This window comes from Protopterus annectens, chromosome 8.part1, assembly GCF_019279795.1.
Source record: "Protopterus annectens isolate FY-2018-M chromosome 8.part1, PAN1.0, whole genome shotgun sequence".
Classification (NCBI taxonomy): Eukaryota; Metazoa; Chordata; order Ceratodontiformes; family Protopteridae; genus Protopterus; species Protopterus annectens.
This window is the reverse complement of record NC_056742.1, coordinates 367,207,233-367,232,922: the sequence shown is the minus strand read 5'-3', so window position 1 is coordinate 367,232,922 and position 25,690 is coordinate 367,207,233. Positions and strand designations below refer to the sequence as shown.

The 25,690-nt window shown below is 41.7% G+C and overlaps 1 protein-coding gene across 3 annotated transcripts in view; it reads right to left on the bottom strand.

Moving 5' to 3' along the window:
* DNAAF1 (dynein axonemal assembly factor 1) overlaps positions 1–25,690 on the bottom strand; it is a 1,332,504-nt gene that overhangs the window by 576,358 nt on the left and 730,456 nt on the right. The window lies entirely within an intron of this gene.

The following is a 25,690-nucleotide window of genomic DNA, read 5'->3' as shown; positions in this document are numbered from 1 at the left end:
TATATTTATATTAATATATATATGTATATCTTTCATATGGAGGTGTAATGTTCTAAATCCGTAATGAAAAAACATTTTTCATTTTTCTTATTGTCATTATATGCTGGTTACATTCTTGTACCATTTTTTATACTATATATTTATGTGCATATATATATATATATATATATATATATATATATATATATATATATATATATATATATGGTTCCCATTCAGAAGCCTGAAACATCATAAGCCTGAAAATCAAAATCCTGAAACCAAAAGCCTGAAAATTCAGAATCCTGAAAACTCAAAATCCTGAAAGCCCAAAATCCTGAAAGACCAAAATCCTGAAAGACCAAAATCCTGAAACTCAAAATCCTGAAAACACAAAATAGACATACTGATGTCATTGTGGCTTTGCTATTGTTAGCCCTGTGGTGTTAGGTCATGCGTTGGGGTCAGGTAAGTGTGCGGTTGGTTTTATTTTAGGGTTAGGGGCGGTTTAAGTGAGTTAGGGTTAGGGCGCGGGTCAGGTGAGTGTGCGATAGTGACGGACCTTAGGGTTAGGGTTAGGGTCAGGGTCAGTTGGTAGATACTAGTGTCTTTATAGTGACATATTAGCATTATTTGTGTTTTCAGGATTTTGAGTTTCAGGATTTTGGGCTTTCAGGATTTTGAGTTTTCAGGGTTCTGAATTTTCAGGCTTTTGGTTTCAGGATTTTGATTTTCAGGCTTATGATGTTTCAGGCTTCTGAATGGGAACTATATATATATATATATATATATATATATATATATATATATATATATATATATATATATATATATATTTTAGTATATATTTTACTATAACTTTAAGGAGGTGAGGCTATGTAATGTGCTTTTACTCATGTGATTATCTTAATTTAGTTTAAATAGGGGTGGTTTGAAGTGTGATTTGTCTGATGAAGTTCTGTATTTTTGGAACAAAAGCACTTACCAGCTTTTGATTGTTCTGCTAATAAAAAGTGGTTTGTGGATTGGATTTGTTTCCTTATACACATTGAGACATCCTGCAACCTCGACTGGTCTTCGTTTTGGTAAGAGTAAAGAAACCCATGTTAAAGACTCCTAAAATCTAACAAAAGACTATGTAAAGATCCTGAAGTCATCTAAATAAGGAAAAATATGAATGCCTGTCAGTCTGTAATGAACTATCTCTGGAGCCATACATTTTATAAACAAAACTGAAAGCTGTAAATAACTCAAAGGGTAATGCACAGAATTGATAATGTGACCCAGACACAGAATCTGAGAAATTTTTTGAAGCATGTGGCTATGGGAATGTAATGATAGGAATTTACTGGGTCAAACATTACCATAAAATTCCTAAGAGGTATGACATGTAGACTCAGAAGAGTCAACATTTTGTATTTTGTTACTTTCACCAGCTGGTTGAGAAAACAAAGATATAGAAACTGGTCTCCAGCAAAGCTTGTTCTTTGAAACCAGAAACATTCTAGAGTAGAAGCTTTTGTCCCCTTAGTCTAAATGCACTGGTAGCATGACTCCTGGAGTGAGCATGTCTTGAAGAACCTGAGGAAAAAATGTTGGCTCGAAGGGTAAGGAGAAATTACCCTGAAAGGAGGTATGTGAATCTAATACCAACTATAGCTCTCCTGAGTCAGTATTAGTACCCAAGATTTTGAAACAATTTGTTGCCAAAGGAAAAGACTGAGAAACAGTTTATAGGACATTCTTAGAGATGTTGGTAAAAGAAGGGAGGGGAAAGAATGCTGGCACAGTCATTTGAAAGCATAGTCTGTCCCTTTTTCTGAAATAATTAGTCTTTTCATTACTCCCCTTCTACCATCTCTTTTTTGTTTCTTGTTTGCCAGAAGATGGCAGAGATTATTTTGTGTTTTAAAAAAATAGAGTTTGTAACATTTATAATGTGAGGTTTGAAAATTCTTTACTTCATGAATTCATGTCTCTCTCTCATCAAAATTTTTGAGAGCCTGAGTAACAGCATGGGCAAACAAAACCTCCTTGCCTAACAGGGAGTTTAATGTATCAAACTTTACTTCATCAGAAAATTTATGATTACATACCCAGCCATATCTTCTCAAAACAGTAGTAGAAGTGGTGCTAGGCCCAGTATCTGCATAATCATACACATTCTTAAAAGCATGTTTAGATATATGAAACAAGTTAGAAAATGTAGGATTCAGATGGACCTACCTTCTGAAGGATGTATGGTAGAACAATCCTGCAAGATATCAGTACCTGATAGAATGAACTAGAACACAGAAATTCTCTTATAAGATCTAATACCTTACCTTCTTCTTCGCAGAGGAGGTGTTGGTACTTATAACTGTTCTGCCTTTTTTGGGGAATGACGGCTTGACAATTGCAGACAGCATTTAACATGCCCTCCAAGGCTGGCACAAAAGGAGGAATGAGTATACCATGAGGTAAAGCCACTTGTAGCATATCATAATATCTCCTCAGTTTAGACAGATCATTCAGTTTTTCCCACAAAAATATATTAGTCATCCTGGAATTAGTCTGAGAAAAGGAAAACTGCTCTAATGGAGTTGGAGAGAAAACGCTTTACTCTGAATCCATCTTGGGCTTGAGAATCAGAGAAAAAGCCCTATGTCTGTTTATGTCAGAATTCTATGACATATTTCCTCAGGAATATATTAATCTAGTTAGTTTTGTACTATAGATTTTTACTCTCCAGGATAGAAAGCCTGCAAAAAAATCCCTGGCTATGGTAAGAAACTCATCCTTATAAACAGACAAAATGTCTCTGGATGAGCAATATCTAACCTTTTGTTTCTTTATTCTAGGGACATCCCTGTAAGGAGACAGACTGAAAGATAACAATTGTTTCCCAGGCAAGAGGTCTCTTTCCCTGGCTCCTCAGAGAAGAACCTCCTGCAGAAACTCCCAGACCCAAAGAACATGATTCTCCCAAGTCTGATCGGACATTGGAACAGCTACAGAGTATGGCTAACCCATGATAAATGGTAACAGACGGGACTACACCAGAAAACCCTGGGAAACCAGTGAACAGTCTGAGGGATAGCAAATAGCTACAGTAGATTTACCCACCAGCAGCTGAGCCACTTTTTGTGCCTATGATGTAGACAAGGGCTCCCATTTTTTTTTTCTTTTTAGGTACAGCAGGAAAACAGACTGGTGTAAGAATCCATGCTGTAGCTGATGAAGAAGCCCAATCGCTGGTAAGCACTACTGGAAAGAGTCATACAGCTGGTAAATTATCACAAAAGTATTCATAAGCTGCACATAGACTTAAACATCCCCCACACAGTCCGTCAAAATTCAAAAGTAAAAGCACATAAAAACACTATCAGTGCTCTATGTTCCTTTCATCAAATGGTGCACTAGCAGAAAAAAGAAATGAAGATAAGTTGTCACAAAGTGTACACATGCTCAAACAAAAGACATTTCTAGCCGTGATAGACACTTCTTAACGCTTAAATATAACACCTTCAAGCAAAATGTCTCAAGCAGTAAAATAATGAAGGTAAGTTGTTACAAAATATAAACAAGCACCAAAACCTCATACACCATTTCAGGTACATAAAAAAACTTCACAATCTTTTAGTCTTTACATATCAGTTATACATGTCAGTTAAATTACTTTAAAGCAGCACATTTTTTTTCTCACAAAACAACCTGAATATTCAATAAAAAGTCCCATTCTAAAAATGAAATTTTTTGAAAAGAAACTTCTGATATTAATAGAATTTCCAGTATGTTCAAAAATAAAAAATACATCAAATATATTTAAAAAGGCAATATTTTCTGTTTGAAATGATTCCCCTGTGGGGACTTATCTGCTAGAACTAAAGCCAGTAGTCAATTGCTGCTCCTGTGAACCTCAGAACTGCTTTCTCTTGAGTAGGCAAGAAAGTACTGAAGTTGTCTACATTATTAAATTAAACAGCTTGAAAAATTTTCATCCTGGTGTCTTGTTTGTTGGAAAGCTTGCTATTTTTGCTGTTTTATTTATCTGAAGTCGTTTACACTCTGCTGATTTTTCTCCAAGGAACTAGCCACTCAGCAGTAAGAGTATAAGCACTGGAGGGAGCAAGAACTTTTTGAAGGCTGTAAGGTTGTTGTATCTTAAGCAGGATGCAATCCAAGTAGCCAAAACATACTGCAACAGCAAGAATGATGAACATTTTTCCTAACAGCAAGTTGACTGGCATTAACAGGTTTTGCAGGTATAACATTACTATCACTCACTGGACAGTATTCAGCTATGTGCCCTTTTTTAGCACACTTAAAATAATTTCATCTAGTAATGGATTTTGTTTGTAGGACAAGATACATATCTAAGTGAAGACTAAGGGTTTTGGCTTATGCAGTTCAGTCAAGGTTTTTAGTTAATAGCATTCCCTTTGCCATAACTACTAAATGTTCAGACAATGCTGTGTCACTATGGGCTACCCACTTATTTAAATTATTAGGGAGAGCACATTTAAAACTAACTGCAGCTATAATTTCAAAATTTGTTTACATTATTCACACCAGTTTCTACAGGGAATTGCCGTTTGTGATCTACCAGTCTATCTGTAAGGAAATTCCAGTTATGGATTTTACGCATCTGGTTCCCATGTGAACCATCATCCCTTGCTAAAACTTCATATTTTAGTTTTTGATAATCATGAAAGAAACAGTGTCTGCCACATCCAAAGATGTTTTCAACAATTTATGTTAGACATTATCATTCTGGTCCACTTAGCCAAGAACCAGTTGTTTAACTGCGGTGAGTTACTGTTGAAAACTAACCAAATACTGGTCAGTGATGGTTGACCATTCCTGCATGGCTGCACTACCTTCACCATGTCTTTGCAGTTGGTAAGTAGCTGCACATGGAGCTGCTGTGCATTCTGCCAGTTTGTTCAGTTTCTCATCAGCAGCTGTGACAGCCTTCATGAATGCTTTACGTTAATATGGCCAGCTTCTATAAGCACACAGGCTTTTATTAAAATAGAAGTCTCATTTCATTCACAATTTACATTAGAAAGCACACTCTAACAGGCAACACAATCCTGTCACCCTCAGAAGAAAATAAAAGTGGTAAACCTTTTTTTCTCATTCAATGTGAATTATGTGTGCTCCACCCCAAAGTACTTCACACATCTAGCTCCAATAACAAAATGTCTGTATTTTCCAGATAGTCATTAGTGTCCGGGAACAAAAATGTGCCCATATCCTCCACAATCTTTGATGCATCCTGCTGCTCTTATTCACATAATATGTAGAGACCACATAATTTAAAAGTAAATAAAATGTAAGTGACAAATGAAAAAAGAATTCATATATAAACAGGAAAAAAGAAGCCATGTACTTACCGTAACATTCCATCTGTATTGTCCAATTTTCATTGCTTATTGACTGATGGTTTTAGATCCAAACCCTTGAATCTGACTTCAGCCCTTGTAAAAGCTCGTCGCAACCATGAACTCTCAAGCTTTTCCCTTACCCAGAATGCACCACCCCATTACCTCAGATCTTGTTTGCAGATTATAGCAAAGAATTAACACTTTACTCATATAGACAAAATTTTTAAGCAGAAATATAGTAGATACTAGATCACAAAGCTATATCTAGACTTAAAGAGGCAAGGTAAAGACCACAAAACTGGCTCTATCCACTCGCTCTTCAAACCACACTGGATGGGGATTAGTGGATGGGGAGTTGAGTAGAATGAAAATTGGACAACACAGATGGAACATTATGATAAGTGCATAACTTCTTTATCTGGTGGTGTCAATTTTCATTCCATCCTTGACTGATAGGACAGAGTATCCGGCTACTATAATCCCAGGATGGCCTCAAGGAAGGATATTTCTGAGTACCACTGAGCCAAACGATGCACTACTAGATACTAAGTCTAGTTTGCAATGAGAAATAAAGATGTGAGGTGAAGCCCAAATGCTGCTGCACAAATATCATTCATGGATGCTCTTGAATGAAATTCTGAGGAAGCTGTTATGGATCTTGTAGAATGAGCAATCAATTACTTAGTTAAGGGCAAATTCAATTTATCGTAAATGAAAGAAATGCAATTAGTGAGACATTTGGCTAGGGAAACTTTAGACAGTGGCTTGCCCAATTTCTTTTTTGCAAAAGAAACAAACTAATCTGATTTTCTGAAGTCCTTTGTTCTGTGTAAGTAGAAATGTGTCTATGCACATCTAGTGAATGCAACAAATGTCCGCCTTTGTTTGTATAGTTTGGGAAGAATACTGAAAAGTTGATAGATTGGTTAATGTTGGATTCTAACACAACCTTGGGCAAAAAGGATACATTAGTTTGTAATATAACTCTATCTTTATGAAAAATTAGGTATGGAGGTTTCACTGATAAAGTCTGAATTTCTGAAGCGCATCTGGCCGAAGTAATGGCCAGCAGAAATAAAGTCTTCCAAGACAGGAATTTGAGATTGCAAGTATTTGCAGGTTTGAGTCAGAATTAAGTCCCACAGTGGAGTATGATCTTTAACTGGAGGCCTTAACAGAAGTATTTCATGTAGAAAGGTCTAACAAAGTTTATGCAAAATAAGGGAAGAGCCATCAAGACTGACATGGAAATTGTTGCTAATTGAACCTTTACCGTGGAAGAACTGGCCCCTTGATCAAAAAGCAACAACAAAAGTTCCAGGATACCATGAATCAGTGCAGAAATGGGAACATCATTTTCAAATGCCCAGTGCACAAATCTTTTCCATTTGCTAGCATAAGTTTTTTCATAGATGGTTTGAGGGAAGATAATAGAAGTCTTCAAACAGGGGAGGAGAGCATAGGTTGTCTGGCTATTACTGGAATTGGAGAAACCAAGCCGACGGCTTGAGCTTTGGAAGATTTGGGTGAACCATTTCTGTTGGGTGAGACAGAAGGTCTGGAACTGGATCCAGAACAGGAAGGGGAACTAAATTTGTAGAGGCCAAAAGGGAGCAATGAAGATGACCTTGCTCTTCAACCTGGCAGCTTTCTGAAGGAATTTCTATATGAGGGGGATTAGAGGATAAGAATGCAGTAACCTTGGGGGGGGGGGCAATGGTGAAGTAGAGCATTCCTCTGTGACTCCCCCTGTGGGGGGATAAGCGCAAAGCAGCTGCTGCACTTGTTGTTTAGGGGAGAAGCAAAGAGGTCACAGCAAGGCTGGCCCCACTTGTGGAAAATCTTGTCCACTTCTTTCTGTTTCAGGGGCCATTTGTAAGGTAATAGAATGTATCTGCTCAGTTTGTCTGTTAATATGCTGGTCTTCCCCAGGATATGAGTTGCTAAGAGAAAGCTGTTGGAAGAGATTGTCCATTGCCACACTCATAGAGCTTCTCGACACAGAGGGTATGATCTGGTTCCTTCTTGATTGTTGATGTACCAAACCACTGACATACTGTCTGTTTGTATTGCAATCATTACCAATGGGAGAGCATCTTGAAAGGCTTGCAACACTAAAAGCACTGGTCTCAAATCTAGAACACTGATAGGCAAATTGGCCTCTTCAGGAGACCACATGCCTTGGACTGTCTTTCCTAGGTAATGCCCTCCCCCACCCCAGGGAAGCATCCATGGTCACTATGGCCTTGGGTTGAGAAAGGACAAATAGACAGCCTTGTAGTAGTTGCTCCGACTGGGACCACCACCTCAGATCTTTCTTGCACAAGTTGATGATTCAAATCGGGACAATTAGAGGTAGCTGAAGTATTGACCATTGAGATGCCAACATCCATCAAAGAATCCTCATCTGAAATCTGGCCAGGTGAACAAGGAGTATAGCTGCCACCATCAATCCTAACACTTATAGGACTAGATTAGCAGGGGCTGTGGTACTGCAAAGTATCTTGCTGACTTGTGACCTTAAGGTTTAGACTCTGGAAAGGGGAAGAGAAGCTACTGTTAAATTTGTGTTGAGTAGCGCCCTAATGTACTCTATAGTTTGAGATGCCTGAAGATGTTACTTTTCGAAATTTATGGTTATGCCTAATTGTGCACAAATCTGGATTACTCTTCCTCTTCCCATGATAAGTTGATGCCTGGTCGGGTTGCAGATGAGACAGCCGTCTAAGTAAGGAAACACCCATAATCTATGCAATCTCAAGTGAGCTGCTACCACTGCCATGCATTTGGTGAATACCATGGGGGCTGTGGTGAGACTAAATGGCAGTACTCTGAACTAGTAATGACTGGCTCCTAGCCAGAAGTGTAAGAATTTCCTGGATCAGCTGTTCATTTTTATATGATAGTACACAATCTGGAGATCTACTAAGCACATCCAATTGTCTTTCTCCAGAAATGGATGAACTGATTGAACCATGACGATCTGAAACTTTGTCTTCTAAACAAAGTTGTTCAGGTTGCTGAGATTCAGAATTGGTCTCCAGTCTCATGTTTTCTTTGGCACTAAAAAGAATCTCAAGTAAGCTCCGGATCCTCTCCGGTCTGGGGGGACCTCTTGGATGACTCTTTTGTTTAGCAACTTTTGTATATGAAACGCTGCTTGTTCCCTCTGACTGGGTGGAACACTGGGGATTTTTCTGGAATTTGGAGGACAAAAGGAAAATGGAATTATATATCCTCTGGATATGATCCTCTGCACGCAAGTACCTTTTGTTATTTCTAGCCAGGCTCTCTGGTGCAAGGACAAATGACCCCTGATTGCCTCCAGATGGGGACAATCGGGTCTCCATTCAGGAGTGCTGGAAGGGCTTGTCAAAGAAGGATTCACAGAACCCTTGATGTTGTGGGCCTCCTCTGCCACGAAGGCAGTGTCTATCATTTGAACTTCCCCCTCCACGTGTCCTGGAAAGATCTTCGTGATTTTCTGAACCACATCTTTCCACCAGCTCAATGATTCCTTGAAAAGGATCTTTGTGGGGGGTGGAAAAAACATATGTCCATGGCAGAAAGGGTCTTTCCATCCTTCTCTCATCTGGACAAGATATCTTTTACTTTGGGGGCAAAAAGTGAGGTGCTGTCAAAGGGGGCATTAACTAACACAGACTTATAAGGCTCCGCAAAATTCACACATATGCATCCAGGCATGTCTCCTAATGTCTATGCCTGAACCAGCAGCCCTTGAGATTCCTTCTGCCACATTAGAAATAAGCCTCATTGATGAGTTGGAAATAGATTGTAGGGTCACCAGCTGAGAAGTGACTGAATCTTTCACCTCTTTAGACATGGTTCCTTTGAAGGTACCTGAAATTTCCTTAATCAGATCCATCTGAAGTCTAGTAAAATGTGCCAAGTAGTTCAGAGACCTTAAGGCAAAGTTTGCTGAAGCACAGACAAGCTTCCCAAATCTGTCCATCACCTGCAACTCCTTGTCAGAATGATGGACAGAGGTACTTTCATCAGCAAGTTCCTTTCTGGTTCATAGGTGTTTACTAGGCTAATGACCACAAGGGCCTTTTTAAGCCGAGCCATGCATCCTGAATCTCTGACAAGTTCTGACACCCTTGAGAAGTATAAGCATGGGCCTGGGAGATGAACTATTTACAGGTTACCTGTTTGCATTACAGACATAGGTGCCAAACCAGGGATGAATTTTCAGTTTTTCATCCAATTGTCCAAGTTGCACTGGAATTGGATTAGGGAGGAACTCTGCTTCACATGGATGGGGAGCCTATTCTATAGACAAGGTAGTCTCTGGGATACATACCTATCTCTCCAGCAGGTCCTATTTATATCACAGGCAAGGTTTAAGTATTTAGAATGGGTAATTCTGGTACTGTTTGTTTTGTGGATATGCAGGAGGTCCATCAGAGTGGGGTCTGACAATGCCTTGTATGCCGGGTATAGCTCTCCCCTCAAAAGCCTGTAGGAGACAGAATACAGTGATAGGGCCTTGAGCCCGTCAGCATAGGACATATTACACCCTGTATTCTTTTAGTGAGGAACCTCTGTGGACGTTCCAGTTGTTGGATATGCCTGGTTTGGTACATGCCAAAGGAGATACTGTATTCAGTGATAAGTCTTATGAATGCCGAATACAGTGCAACAATGACTTCCTTGGACTTAGATGCCATACATTTGTTTATAAGTTGCGCAACATAGAATGATTTCCTCATCACTGTAGACATGTGATGATCAAAGGCTAGATTACTATCTGTGTCCATAAGTCCCTGACTACTGGGACAACTCTAAGAGATGTGTTGTCAATATGATAGATACCAGGGATGGATGACTTCCCGAAGGATACTATTTCGCATTTCTTGGCATTTAGTTTTAGTCCATGGCTCTGACACCAGTTGTTTGTCTGTGTCAGCCCATCCTGGAGAACATTTGTGTCAGTATGAGATTTAATGACAGCTCCTAATTTGCAGTAATCTGAAAATTTAGTCAGCCAGAGGCCACTGACATTGGCCTTGACTTTTGAGAAGAAAATGCCAAAAAAGAGTGGTCCAGGGACTGACCCCTGAGGGACTCCACTTGTGACTGGCCTCTTTGCAGAGGTGAACTCCCCAATTCTAACTTCCTGGGTCCTGTCAGTGAACCAGATTGCTATCCGCCCGGTGACATATGGGTTTGTACCTAACCTCTTGAGTTTGTCAACAATGCCCGACTGGGGTATTGTGTCAAATGCCTTGGCCAGGTCAAGGTAGGCAGTGTGAATGATTTTGCCCTTATTCATTGCTTTGGTGACCTTCTTAAAGAAGTCCACCAGGTTGAGTAGGCATGATCTGCCCTTGAGAAAACCAAACTGGGTTGGGTTCATTGTCTGGAGGTTTACTATCCATTGATCATCTCCATGATAATTCTTTCCATGGCTTTACATATAAGACTAGTGAGACTTGTGGGTCTGTAGTTTCCAGGGTCTGTAGATGGTCCATCTTTGTACAGAGGGATGACTGTTGCCTTTCTCCATTCATAAGGCACAAAGCCTGTTTGGAAGCTACAGTTCAATAGTAATTCCAGAGGCCCTGACAGGTCATGTTTCATGCTATTTAGAAGGCATCCTGGGATATTGTCTGGGCCCATTGATGCAGTGTTCTTGGTCTTAGAGAGAGCATTAAGGTCCTGTTCCCTAGTGATAATAGGAAGAGTTGTATTTGATGCCAGGGTAATCCTATGGGCTAGGCTTGTAAAGGCTCTAGGGTCATTAGCCTAGTACATACCTATGAACCTATGATATTTCCTGAGGGAAGGTTGAGGGGAAGAGAGGAGTAAAGTTGGAGCTGAATTTATCAGCAAGAAGGTTTGCTATATCTTCTGGCTCAGTATAGGTGGCTCCATTTACAATGAGCTCTGCACACAATTGTGTATTGCCTTTGAGGTTGCGGACATAGCTAAAGAATACTTTGTGGTTGTCCTTGGCCTGGGAGGCCAAAATTACCTCAAATTTGGCTTTGGCAGACTTTATTTATCCTCTGAGTTGTTTGTTTAGTTTGATGAGAGTGCTTTTATCCTGCTGGGGGCTGCATCTCCTAATTTTTGTCTTGATTTTCTTCCTCCTGTTATACATCCAACTGATTTTGTGATGCCACCAGGGTGGCTTGCTTTTTAGTTATTTCTGTACTTCTTCCTAGTGGGTATAGCTGCCTCTATGCAGCTATTAACATGGTTGTACAGGGTTTCTTAGAACAGTTCTGCATATGCAGAAGTGTTCTCAGGGTTTATAGGGGCTTGTAAATTTGCCAGGTTCTCACGTAATAGCAGGACATTAGCCTTAGAATAGTTCCTGAATATTCCCGGTTTAACTAGGGGTACACCTCTCAACCTCTTAGAGCAAGAAATCTGGATAAAGCCATAAGTAATCGGGGGACAAAGGCCGAAAATAGGGACAATTTTTAAATATTGCTCTTACAAAGTTAGAAAGCTGATAGAATAACAGGTTTTAAATTAACGTGGATTTTTCTGAAGGGTATGAAGTCTGAAACTCAAATGTCTATCATTATTTTCTGACTTCATTCCTCAATGATTTGCCAGAAAACCTAAATTTATGAGGAGCATACCAAAAATATGAGGCAGGAATCTGGACATTCTGCGAAAATTGGAACAGTTGAAAGGTATGGCTGGGGGGGGGGGGGGGTCCAGGTTTTATTTACTTCAAAGGAGACCATATTGTGGTCTGACCTTACCAGGAAAGGCATTACAATAGGGGGTGTGCATCACTCTCCCATATTAGTGAAGACCAGTTGCAGTATGGTTTTACCCCTGGTTGATGTATTGCCTATCTGGTCCAAGGAGTTTGTGTTTACAAAATTCATGAATCTCTGTGCATGTACGTTTGATGTCATATTGGATTCCCAGTTAATATTGGGGTAATTAAAGTCACCTATGAATATGGTATTGGGTTGGATGGTTAGTGTTTCTAATAAGTTTAAATACATGGTATGGGTTTCCTGGGTCATAGAGCTATAGCTTGCAAGGAAGTGGTATTGGATTTTACCTATGGTGATATGAACATGGAGCAGCTCAAGTGCATTGTCTGTTTGACCAGCCTTGAAGTTAATTTATTTTTGATGTAAATAGAGAGACATCCACCTTTAGTCCCTGCCTGTGAAGTAGCTGGTCTAAATGTGTGGCAGGCATTATTACCTTGCACTACTGGTGTGCTGTCTGTGGCTTTAAACCACATCAGCATTCTCTAGGGTAAAGAGAGCTTCCAGAGAGAGGAGTTTTTTGTTTAGGCTCCTAGCACTGAGCAATAATACCTTTAGATTTTCTTGGTTTTGATTTGCTATGTCAGAAGTACTTTTCGTTTGGAATTACCTAAAAAAGGCACTATGAGGGAAGACCATGTTTAGCTAATATTCGAAGGCCTAGAGGGGAGAGGTGCACACCATCCCTGGAAAAGCAGCGTGGTCTGTTGACCATCTCCTTCCATGCTGACAAATACTGCACCCCCTTAGAATGGCACCAGAAACTAAGCCAATTATTAAAGTCAATCATTTTTTGTTCATATTGTGGCATCATCCTTGGAGAATGTAAAATGTTGTTCAATGCTAGGCTCATACCAGCCTGAGACACATATTCTGAGAGCTCTATGATGTCTCTTTTCATATAGTCTAGGGAGGTACATCTCAGGTCATTTAGTCCCACATGGTTTATGACTGAGTCATATTGGTAATTGTGTTCCAGTGACCTGAGTGCATGCGTTATGTGGCAGATCCTAGCCCCTGATAAGCATCTGACCATAACTTTCTCCTTACTCAGCCTGGTGAGAGGGACATCAGTGTGTCTCACATGACTAGAATGCTGGACCGTGTGGTGACTTGCCTTATGGGCTTAGCGGTAGAGGCTCCATGAGATGTAGCTCTGTGTGGTGATGTGGGTGTTGTTTTGAAAGAGTGTGTTTGGGGCTGCTGAGGGTATTTCTTATGTGTACTTTATCTAGGAGGTTTTGTGGTTTAGGAAGGTCACATGTAAGTACTTCAGTATATGTGGGTCTATATGTCTGCTTTGAATTGTGCGAGATGGGTGCAGCATGTGTACCACTGACAACCTTATTGACATAAGGAATACTTTTATGTAAGAGATTTGCCTCCAGTGATGTTGTGTAAATACATCTATCACATACCATATCAGTTTATTTGAGAATTAACTGGTTGTCAGTAAACGAGTCAATTTCTACATTGGCTCAGGATGCCCACATCCACCAAGCTGGTAATAGAGACATTAGGAACATTCATATCCATGGCAACAGACCCTTTTATATTGATTAGATTGTGAGTGAGAAAATAATCACTGTCAGGAGTATCCGGTTTGCAACTGTGCGGACAGTGCTTGTCACTGCAAACTAGTTTTCCTGTACGCAGCTAGATATTGGAGAACTTTCAGTTGTGTTTTTACCCGAAAAATGTCACTCAAGGTGTCTGAGTCTGTACAGAGCACTGCCAAATACTTGAGGGGAAACTGATACATAGACCCTGAAAATTTAAGAATGAAGTATTCAGGTAGATATTCTGAAATTAGAAACAAATCAAACAGTACTTACTAAAAATAAAGAATTAGCTTGTCAAGAATGATGAAAAGAGGGGAGTCGCATGAATGGCTACTGCCTGGCTACTACTAATGCTGGTCTCACCACAGCTTCACTCTGTTGGGATACAATACTCCTTAGCTTCTTCTATCACCGGAAGCAAAATGTTAGCACCAATCCCAAGAAGAGAATCAGACCACAGCCTGTTTGGTGATCCACAGTCCTGTCCCAGTTGATGCAAGGGTCTGTAGGCTTGTAGTCTTTTTGTGGTACATGCCTCGAATAGCAAATAGACCAGTCAGGTACATCAAGCGCAGACACTCACTCTCCAACCAGAAACAGTCAGGAATCAATGCACTCTGCTCCTACTCTCACCAAGATCAGAATATAAGCACAGAATCCAAGATGTCGCCTAGAAAGCATTTATTAGACTTTCTGGTGATCAGCAGTCTCCAGGAAATAATGTCACTGGAAATCACTGTACTCCTTCTTTCACCAGGAAAAAACAGAAGTATTAATCCTAAGATGACTACTGTGAGGCAGAATGTGGACTCTCCAATAACTGGTGGTCTTGCAATAGATGTTTAAAGGTAAGATGAAAAAAATAGTTTATCCTAAACACTGCAGTGTGCATTAAGAAGTTAGATATGAAAGTGTGTAACTTAAATTTCAGCTGTTTAAAAAGTTAAGTTTTAGTGGAGAGAGACTATTTTTAAAAGAGCAAAATAGAGTGAAAGGGGGTGGGCACTTTTGTATTCTGGTACTGTGGAATACAGTAGGATGGCCAATAAATTTAAATGGTTGAAGGGGAGTGATTTCACAAAATGATAATTTTGTGCTTAGTCACACCAGCCAGTAAAAGCAGAAAGGAGATGAGATAGTCAAATTAATATATGGGACAGGCAACTAGAAAGACAGTTGTGTTTAAAAACACAACAGTAACAGGGGGTGGAAACATTTCTGTCTGACTCACAAGAAACACAGTTGTTGTCTCTCTTCAAGTTTTAATATGCAGTTAAAAGCAGAATACAAGTAAAACACAGCGTAAAGAAAACAAATCACAGTATACAAAATAGAAAAAGGTAATAACGTAACACAAAATACAACAAATACAAAGCATACTAACCTTTACCTCACAGTAAACTGTTGCAGAGCCTGGGTGAGCCTTTCCAGTAAAGCCACCGCCATGACCATGGCATCAACAGGAGAAACTTTTGACCAAAACTGCTAGGATTCTGGAGGGGTCATAATCCTATCTGGCTTTTTGGAAATGGGCTCAATAGCATCAGGTTGCTTCCATACCCACTGTGAAACCAACTCCAGGAGTTCATCAGTGGGTGGGATAACCAAGGTAGTAGATGGGCCACAACCAAAAGCCTTCAGTAGTACAGATTGCTCTGACATAGGGTTGCTGGACTTTCAGCCACCTCTCTGTTTCAGAATCTCAAGGATGTCTCCAAATGAGACATCTTCGGGAGGTAACCATGGGGACCCTTCACTGTCATCAAAATCTGTGTCCACAGTGATAGCTGAGACTGAAGGCAGAGGTGGAACAGATGAAGACAAAGCATGCTAAGGGGGAGGCATCGCCTGAGTATGAGTTGTAGACAGAGCTCTCCAGAGCATTTAAGGCAGACCATCCTGGACAAGGAAAGAAACCCAGATCTGTTAGGCCATGCCTCTGATTCCTGGTCCCATCCTGCTCTGAGGACAGCTGCCTGGAGACCAAAGTCAGACCCAAACTGACCATTGCCAAGGCTTTGAGATGCAGAGATGGCTCTGAAAATCTTGGAGTTGACCGCAGCACCTTAGACCCAGACTCGGTTCCGAGAGCTCTCTGGATCTGACTGGACCAAAGAGCTCAGAGCAAGTCTCAGATCTGGGGATACCAGAATCCTCTGATTCAAAAAGGACCATGCTGGACGACTCAGGTCCGAGGGCTCTGAGACATGGACAGGAGTAAAAGTAGGAACTGGAGTAGTGGATACATGGACCTCTCTGACCCGATGGAGTAGGAACCGAGGAAGGGGCAGACTGGCTCTGCGCCAAGAGGATTGTTCTCACTAATCTCTCTACATCTTCTTCAGTAAGACGTTTGTATGTATGAGTGGATAGGGCAGATGGAAACTTTGATCTTTCTAAAAATGGTGAAGGCTAAGCACAGTCACAACAACAGCAGCAATTAAACAAGTTAAAACTTAAATAAAGTCTTTTTTGTTTCTTTTTTTTTGTCAAGAGGGGTAGAAAGGAAGAATTACAAAAATTACCAACAATGGTACTAAAGTCTATGGTAAACGTAGAAGAGAGGAAGAGGGTTACTAACAATAGTAAGTAGGAATACCATGAATGGCAACAAGGAAAGAAACGGAGATTGTAGAAAGGTTAGAGAGAAAGCCTAAACAGGAAACTTTAATCTAAAGTAGTTTAAAGGCAAATAAACATATATAATTGTAAGTTTTGAAATGTACTTATTGCCCAAACTCAAGAGAATAATATAAAAATCTTTTCACTGGAAGCAGCAAAAGAGATCTGAGGTAATGGGGGTGATGGATTCTGAGCAAGGGAGAAACTCAAGAGTTTAAGGTTGCCACGAGCTTTCATAACAGCTGAGTCGGATCTGAGGGATCAGATCCAAACCCATCAGTCATGGATGGAATGAAAACTTAACATCAGATCAAGTCTTTTTGTGCCAAAAATCAAATGAGAAGTTATGTACCTACTATAACGTTCCATGTTAGTTGTCTTCTCTCGCCTTCTTTCTTGCTTAATGGGTTCGGAGCCGATCATCGGCTCCGACTCGGCACTTGCTAAGCTCGAGAGTCACTTTTACCAACTCGAGGCAGCCCCATATCCCATGATGCAAGGCGGTAAGTACCCAGATCTCGTTTGGTACCTATAGGCAATAACACCTAGCATAAAAAACCTTCCCAGAAGGAAAGAAAGGCAAAAGGCCTAAAGGATGGGCTATAAAAATGACCAGAACTAGCTGGTCTTAAGAAGCAATCTTTCAGATAGGGAGAAAAAGGTCTGTCCAGGCCAGGGGGCAGGAGGGAGGGTCGCAAGAAAGAAGGCGAGAGAAGACAACTAACATGGAACGTTATGGTAGGTACATAACTTCTCAATGTTAAGTTGTCAATCTCGCCTTCATTCTTGCTTGATGGGACCGCGTCCCTAGCACCTCTATCCTGGGTGGCTCAATGGAACAGACTCTTGAGAACTGTAGAGCTAAAACTGGCTCTATCCCTGGAGGCCAAATCCAATTTGTAATGAGAAACAAAGGTATGAGGAGTGGCCCAAGTGGCTGCTGCACAAATAGTGTCTAAGGGGAGTCTAGCCTGAAAAGCTGTGGAAGTGGCTAAACTTCTGGTGGAATGCGCTTTTGGTTTTGAGCACAGCTGTTTGCCCCTGAGCTGATAGATTTCTGAGATGGTGGAAGAAAGCAATCTAGATAAGGTCACTTTAGAGACAGGAAGGCCTTTCTTATTTTCAGCATAAGAAAGAAAGAGCTGATCGGATTTCCTGAATTGTTCTGTTCTGTCCAAATAATATCTGAGTTGGTGGTGAACATCAAGATAATGTAATTTTTGTTCCGATCTGTTGGAGTAATTAGGGAAAAATACAGGGAGATCAATAGATTGGTTCAAATTAGCTTTCGAGGCCACCTTAGGCAAAAAGGATGGATTAGTTCTCAAGGATACCCTGTCCTTGTGGAAGACCAAGTAGGGGGGACGAATAGAGAGAGCATGAAGTTCTGACACTCTCCTGGCCAAGGTAATAGCAACAAGGAAGAGTGTTTTCCATGAAAGAAACTTCAGGGAACATGAAACAGCTGGCTCGAAGGGAGGAAGAATTAAGGATGTCAGCACTAGATTTAGGTCCCATTGAGGAGGAGGGCTCCTGACAGGAGGTTTAAGGAGAGAAATTCCTTTTAGAAAAGCTCTACAAAGCCTGTGGGACATAATGATGTGATCTGCAAACCCGACATGAAAGTTCGAGATAGCAGCCAACTGAACTTTGATCGTGGAAGATGAAGAGCCCGAGTGAAAGATTTCCGCTAAGAAATCCAAAACTGCATGAACAGGGGCAGTAAAAGGATCTATATTTCTTGATTTTGCCCAACAAGAGAAGCGCTTCCACTTGCTGGTATAAATCCTTCTAGTAGAGGATTTAAGGGAAGCCACTATGATATCCCTAACCGGATTAGAGATCATAGGAAGCCTGGCTAAGGAAGGAAGTGAAGCAACCAAGCTGTGAGGTTGAGAGAAGGAATAGACTGATGCAGGTGACCCAATTGGTGGATCAGAAGGTCTGGCACTGGGTCCAGATGCCACGGCTGCACCAATAGGTGACGATGGAGGAACGGAAACCAAATTTGTCGAGGCCAATAGGGGGCAATGAGAATCATTTTGGCTCTCAAAACGGTGGCTTTCTGGAGTACTTGAGGAATCAACGGAAAGGGAGGAAAGGCATAAAGAAGTCCCTGGGGCCAATCCTGGGTAACAGCGTCTCTGGGGGGATGGCCTGGTAGTGGGAAGAGAGAAAAGAAGTCTGGGCATTTGCTGTTTTGGGGAGTAGCAAAAAGATCGCAACATGGGCGGCCCCATTCTAGAAAAATCTCCTCCACTATAGATTGTTTGAGAGACCACTCATGAGGCATGAGAATAGCTCTGCTCAATTTGTCTGCTAAAATGTTGGTTTTCCCAGGGATATGCGTTGCTACCAGAAACCGATGAGAGGAGATCGCCCATTGCCAAAGTCTGAGAGCTTCTCGACACAAGGGGTAGGACTTGGTTCCGCCCTGTTTGTTGATATACCATACTACAGACATGTTGTCTGTGTGAACTGCAATTGTTCCCAAGGGAAGAAAGTCGTTGAGGGCTTGCAACGTTAAAAGCATTGCTCTCATCTCTAGGACATTTATGTGCAGGTGGTATTCGAACGGTTGCCACGTCCCATGAACCATCCTGCCCTGATAATGACCCCCCCACCCAATCAGGGAGGCGTCCGTAGTGACTGTAGCTACCGGGGCCGGGGATACAAAGGGTCTGCCCTGATGAATCTGGGGAGAAGAAATCCACCAGGATAGGTGGTTTTTGCAAAGTTGTGTTACCAGGATTTGGTGACGCATGGGAAGTTGTTGGTAAGACCACTGGGTGAACAACATCCATTGAAGAAGACGCATGTGGAAGCAGGCCAAGGGAAGAAGGGTAATGGCCGCTGCCATGAGGCCCAACACTTTCAGGACCATTCTGGCTTGCACCTTTTTGTTGGCAAGGATGATCCGCACGTGACTTTGGATATCCGAGATTCTTTGGTCTGTGAGGGTTGCTGACATCTGAACAGTGTTTAAATTTGCGCCTATGAAAGTAATAAACTGGCAAGGCAATAAGGAGGATTTTTCGTAATTGATCGAAATTCCTAACTGAGTGCAGAGATTTAGGGTGTAATCCCTGGCTTGGAGAAGTTGATGCCTGGTGGTGGCTGAAAGGAGCCAGTCGTCAAGATACGGAAACACCTGGAATCCTTGACGTCTCAGGTGAGCCGTGACCACTGCCATACATTTGGTGAACACTCTGGGGGCTGTAGTGAGACCAAAGGGCAGGGCTCTGAATTGAAAATGACTGGACCCCAGCCGAAAGCGGAGAAACCTTCTGGAGCATCTGTGAATTTTTATGTGATAGTACGCATCCTGAAGGTCTATTGAGCACATCCAGTTGTCTTTGTCCAGGAAGGGCAAAATTGATTGAAGTGTGACCATTCGAAATCTTGTCTTTCTCACAGACTTGTTGAGTCTGCTGAGATCCAATATTGGTCTCCAATCTCCCATCTTTTTGGGGACCAAAAAGAACCTTGAGTAGATTCCGGGCTCTGAATGGTCTGTTGTAACTGGCTGAATGGCCCTTTTGTGTAGAAGCTTTGATACTTCTAACTTTGCGATTTCCCTTAGACCGGGTGGCACATCTGGAAGGGAATTTTTGTGAGTGAAAGGACTTTCCTCGAAAGGAATTTTGTAACCCTCGGATATGATCGACTTTACCCATCTGTCTTGTGAGAGGGAACGCCAGGCTTCTGGGTACAGCGATAGTCTTCCCCAGACTACCTCCAAGGATGGACAGTCGAGCAACATCTCAGGGATGCTGGAAGGGCTTGTCAGAGAGAGGCTCTCTGCTTCCCTGGTTCTGTGGACCCCCTCTGCCTCTAGGGTGGCGTCTGTTATTATTAATTACCCCCTCTGCCTCTAGGGGTAAACTGACCACGTGTGTCTGGCGTGACTCCCTGGGATTTACGGAACCACATTTTTCCACCCTTCTGACCTTTGGGGTAAGGTCTAGAGGGGGTAGAAAAACAGACCCCTATGGCAGAAAGAGTCTTGCCGTCTTGCTCACACCTGGTCAATGTATCCTTCACTTGAGGGCCAAACAATGCTGACCCATCAAAGGGAGAATTCGTGAAGGACGCCTTAAAGGGATCTGCAAAATTACAGAGCCGCATCCAGGATTGACGTCCGAGAGCCACTCCTGTACCTGCGGCTCTACTCGCTCCATCTGCTGCATACGAAATCAGCCGCATGGAGGAGTTAGCTATAGAATTAAGGATTCCTAGCTGAGAAGCAATCTTTTCTTGAGCCCCTGGAGCTGTAGGATCCTGTACTACTTCACCTAGTTCTTTAAGGATGTCCCTTTGGAGTCTGGTGAAGTGACATAAATAGTTCAGCGAACACATAGCAAAGGTCGCTGAGGAAAACATCCGCTTACCATACCTGTCCATGGTCCTAGAATCCTTATTAGGAGGATGGACTGGTACGGAAGGATCTGCAAGTTCCTTCTTAGTGGCGGCCGCCACCACCATGGCATCAACAGGGACACCTTTCATAAGGAATTGCTTTTCAGAAGGGGCGGCAATAAATTTAGACGGCCTCCTAGGAACTGGCTCTACAGAATCAGGAGAAGCCCAAGCCTTCCGAGCAATAACCTCCATAAGGGGGTCAAAAGGCGGAGACACCCAGGAGGTGAGGGTCGAGATCCAAACACCTCTAGGTATACCGACTCATCCTCAGAGGGATTTATGGAGGGCCAGTTTCCCCTCTGTTTTAGGAGTTCTAGGATGTCTGAAAAGGAGACATCCTCAGAGGGGGATCTTGGGGACCCCTCCGAATCATCTAAGTCGGTATCTGAAGTGGTAGACTCAGGGGAGTCCAGGTGTTTCCTCTTACAAGTCCTCTTGTGTGGAGGATCTCCTGACGGGTCAGGAGAACCCTCGGAAGAGGGGGTTCTTCCCAGTGGGGAAACCTGAGGCGGTGGATCTCTAGGTCCGGGAGCAAGAGAGTGGGAAGAGATATCGACAGGCACTGTAGAGGGAGGAGCTAAGGGAATAGACTGCTGACTGAGCCCAGTGGCCAGCACACTCTTCATCACCTCGAAGGATCCCCTCCCAGGGAGCTCCGAGAGAACCCGTTCCGAAGAAACAGGGACTCCCGGGCCCACCGAAAGGGAAGGCTCCGAGGCAGATGTCGGAGCCAAGCTCACCAAGGCCGAAGCTCCAAGGGGAAGAGCGGGGTCGGACAAGGGTCCGATGCCACTCACCCCCTCGGAGGAGACCAGGGAAGCCCGACCACCGAATCCCTCCAAGGAAGGTCTCGAGGAGGAGATAAGAGTAGATGCTGAAGGTGCAGAAGGGGGGGGTATCTGCCCCTCAGCCATAGCCATAACTATTCCCGTAGACTCCAGCTCCAAACTCTGGGGTAGAGTCAAAGGAGGAACTTGAAGTGGGTGTGGACTAATAGTCATCTGTTGAGACGGACTATGAAGCATCTGGGCCAGTGCCTGTGATTTTAATAATCTGCTTACCACCCTCTCTAAATCATGGTCTGATAACCTGGAAGACCTAGATGATCGGCTCCGATGGCTCCGTTCCGAAAGAAGAGGTGAGGCCGGAGCCAACAGTATTGGTTCCAAGGAGGGAGACCTGGACCTCTTCCTCGAAGAAACCATCGGAGCCGACAAACCCACGGATCCAGTCGGAGCCGATAACTTTTCGGCTCCGAGTGTAGATCTAGATGTATCGGCTCCAGCCGGAGCCGATACATGCATGGAAGTAGTGGTGTTGGAGCCGGTCGGCGCCGACACCAAAGCCTGGGCCACATGGTGGTCGGAGCCAGTCGGAACCGACACCAAAGTGACCATAACAGTATCGGCACCGATAGCCATCGGTGCCGAGGATTTAGACAAGGTCGGATCGGCTCCAGCCAGAGCCGATCTCGACTCCGACAAAGTCGGAGCCAAGGCCGAAGGCTTAGACACAGAAGCCTGGGCCTTAGTAGTCTTGGAAGGCTTTCCCGGAGCCGATTTGGCCGGGGAGCCTTCTGGTTTAAGGAGTCCCCTTAAAATGAGCTTATTTCTCCTTTCCTGCAGGACTCTCTGGCTAAAAGAGTGACATATTGCACAGGAGTCCTGCAGGTGGAGAGGTCCCAGGCAGTATAAACAAGAAGTGTGACCGTCTGTCAGAGACATCTTCTGACAGCACGAGTCACACTTCTTGAAGCCTGAGACCCTCTGTTCTTTGGACATTATGTATACACAAACAGTACACACACAGTCCCAATCAGACAACTAAAGTTAAAGAATAATAAGTAAAAACCTCACACACACACACACACACCCTGACAGGGGGGGGGGGTGGGAGGGAAAGAAAGTCCTGACTAAAAAGATGAAGAAGGAAAATTAAAGTTAGTCAAAAAGGGGCTTACAATTAACTAAAAATGATAGATTTCTATAGAAAGATATTTTTTTTCCTTGATTGGGACAACTAGAAGTTTAAATATAAACACCAGGAGCTGGCAAAAGGAGGACCTCATCAGCGAAGCGGCAAATGAGATCTGGGTACTTACCGCCTTGCATCATGGGATATGGGGCTGCCTCGAGCTGGTAAAAGTGACTCTCGAGCTTAGCAAGTGCCGAGTCGGAGCCGAGGATCGGCTCCGAACCCATCAAGCAAGAATGAAGGCGAGATTGACAACTTAACATCAGTAATATTTAAAGTATTTCAGTCTCAACAAAACAAATACAACACGCTCTTTACTTTGGCAAAATTGAGAAACAGTTAATTAGTCCTTCGAGTTTATATATCCTTTAATGCATATAAAAAGCCTGCAGAAACTTGTAAAGTTTCTACAGCTTTCCTGTATAAGTAAGATAAATACAGCTCAAACAGGTAACTTCCACAGGAAAACAGGCTTCTCTTCTACACTTTCACATTGTCTTCTTCCACAAGAAATTCCTGGAGCATCTTCCAGAATATCCCCTACTGTTAGTGGCAATTAACTCATAACTCAATTTAGTGAGAAGTAACCTTAATGTACATACTGGAACAGGTGCCCCTCATTAGCTTCAGTACCGGTTTCTTGCGTGAAGAGTCTATAGCTGGCTTATACCAAGCTCCTTCTAGTCTATAGCCTAGGCTCAGGAGTGGCATGCGTTTCTTCTCCTGTGCTCCCCCAAATCCCTAGAGTCTAGCACCTACCCATCAGTCACTAGATTACAAAATGCATAAGAGTTTAGATAGAAAAAAAGCAGTATGTCCAAAAGTAGTATGTACAAATGTAATAACATGAGCCAAGTGGGTAACTCAATTTGACAGAGAACTTGTTACAATCAAACTGAATAACAACAGTGGTAACAAACTGATGAAAGGAACTTGAACTAAGAAAAATCAAAATATGCAACATGTAACAGAAGAACTCAAGAAAAAAATCCTTATAAACAAGCAGAAAAAGCTATGAAAAGGTAACAGTCACATACTATAACTGGAGCATCTCTCTCTTTATATATATATATATATATATATATATATATATATATATACATATATATATATATATATATATATATGTATACACACACACACACACACATATATATATATAGGTCTACCTCTACCCAATGAAATTACGTTTCAGCGAAACTTAATTAGGTGAGCTCTATTTTGCGAAAGTGCATTTTTGCAGAAATGCACTTTCGTGAAAAAGCACCTAAGCGAACAGCAACGAGGGCTGTTGCTTAGATCATGGCACAGTGAGGATAAGGAAATATTCCCTTTTCCCCACTGTAGTGCGATCTCTAAGTGAGAATATAAAAGTAGCGAGGGTGTGGGGGGTGCAGGCCCCCCTGCATAAATATGGTTAGTGTGTTTTTTTTTCCTTTTTTTTTTATTTATTTATTTTGTTTCCGTTTAATTTGTTTTTCATGAAAGTGCATTTCGGCAAAAGTGCACTTTTGCAAAAAACAGTTTGACATATTACATTTCATTGAAACGTAATTTAGATGGGTCAAAGTAGATATAAACACACACACGCATACATTTATACACACATGCACAAACACACATGTCTGTACGTGTGTGTAAGCCAGCAATATGTCCTAAAACCTTCAACTTGAGTATAACCATCCTCTTCTTGCTTATGCTTCTAATAAAAACTTCAAAGCACTATAGATTCTCTCAAATGAAATTTATTTATCCATGCTTCCCTCTCCAAGAAATGATCTCCGGTGTGGAACAATAAAACATCCAAACTGGCTCCCCATAAAGGACTCAAGCAGCTTACTACTACTACTCTACCTGATCCACAATATCCTCTAAGTGGCTCATCTTTTACTCACTATTCTCAATGCATGCCTTCATACCATCATTGTGTTATTACCATATATTGTACTGTTTTATTATTGTGCACTACTGTCTTAAATATGGTAACACCTAGGCTGTGGTTGAAATGGGTCCTTTGTGGATCAGTCCGCTACCAAAGTCAAGAAACAATTAGAAGTATATGTTTACATATGTGAATATTATATAAAAGTATAACTGTGTGTGCTTGTGTGCGTGTGTATTTCACTCTCACACACTATAAAGATACATATGTATATAATAATAATATAAGCATTGCACTCCAAAAAAACTGTAACCAAGCAATGAGTGCAAGGAATGAAACAAGTGCACACACGTGATACTTCCAAGGTTTATTGAAAGTGAAAAAAGAGGATTAAGCACTTTCATATCTCAGTGGAGACTTTATCAGAACACTAAGCTAAATACTACTGAAGAGGGGGTTGCAGCTGAAATTAATACCATGACACAAGATTTTTTGGCAAGAGGCTATAATAGAGGTTTATTAACTAAGAATGCAGAATATGTTAGATCTGAAAGGCCTAGTGTGGCCAAACCATATTTACTTAGAGAAGGCAATATTGCCCTGAAGAATAGCCCTGTGAGAGAAGCTGGATTTATTAAACTAGGATACATGATGAAGTATAGCAGACCTTCTAGACAGATTCAGTCCATAATTAAAAGAAATTGGACTGTTCTTAGTTCTGATGTTAACGTTAGGAAAATAGTAGAAGATAAAACAGTGTAAGAAACTTCTCTGTGTGGAAGATTTTCAGTCCATATATTTCTAGTTAATCACTGTATATTAATCAGATCAGACAATAGTAGTAGAAGTAGCGAACATAAACTCATCTTAAGTCAAAACAAAACAAAACAAAAAATAATAATAGAAAATATATAATTGTACAGCATTACTAAGTATTCGAAAGTAATCCAAGTAAGGCAGGCAGTCCGTTTCCAGTCGAAAATTCTTTAAGTAAATAAGAAAACAGTAGGAGAAAGACCCTATTTTGTAAATAAGAAAGAGAAGAATCTTAAACAACTTCTCTGTTATAAAGATTTTGATAAAAATGAAGAGCTACACAGATTTAACAAGGGG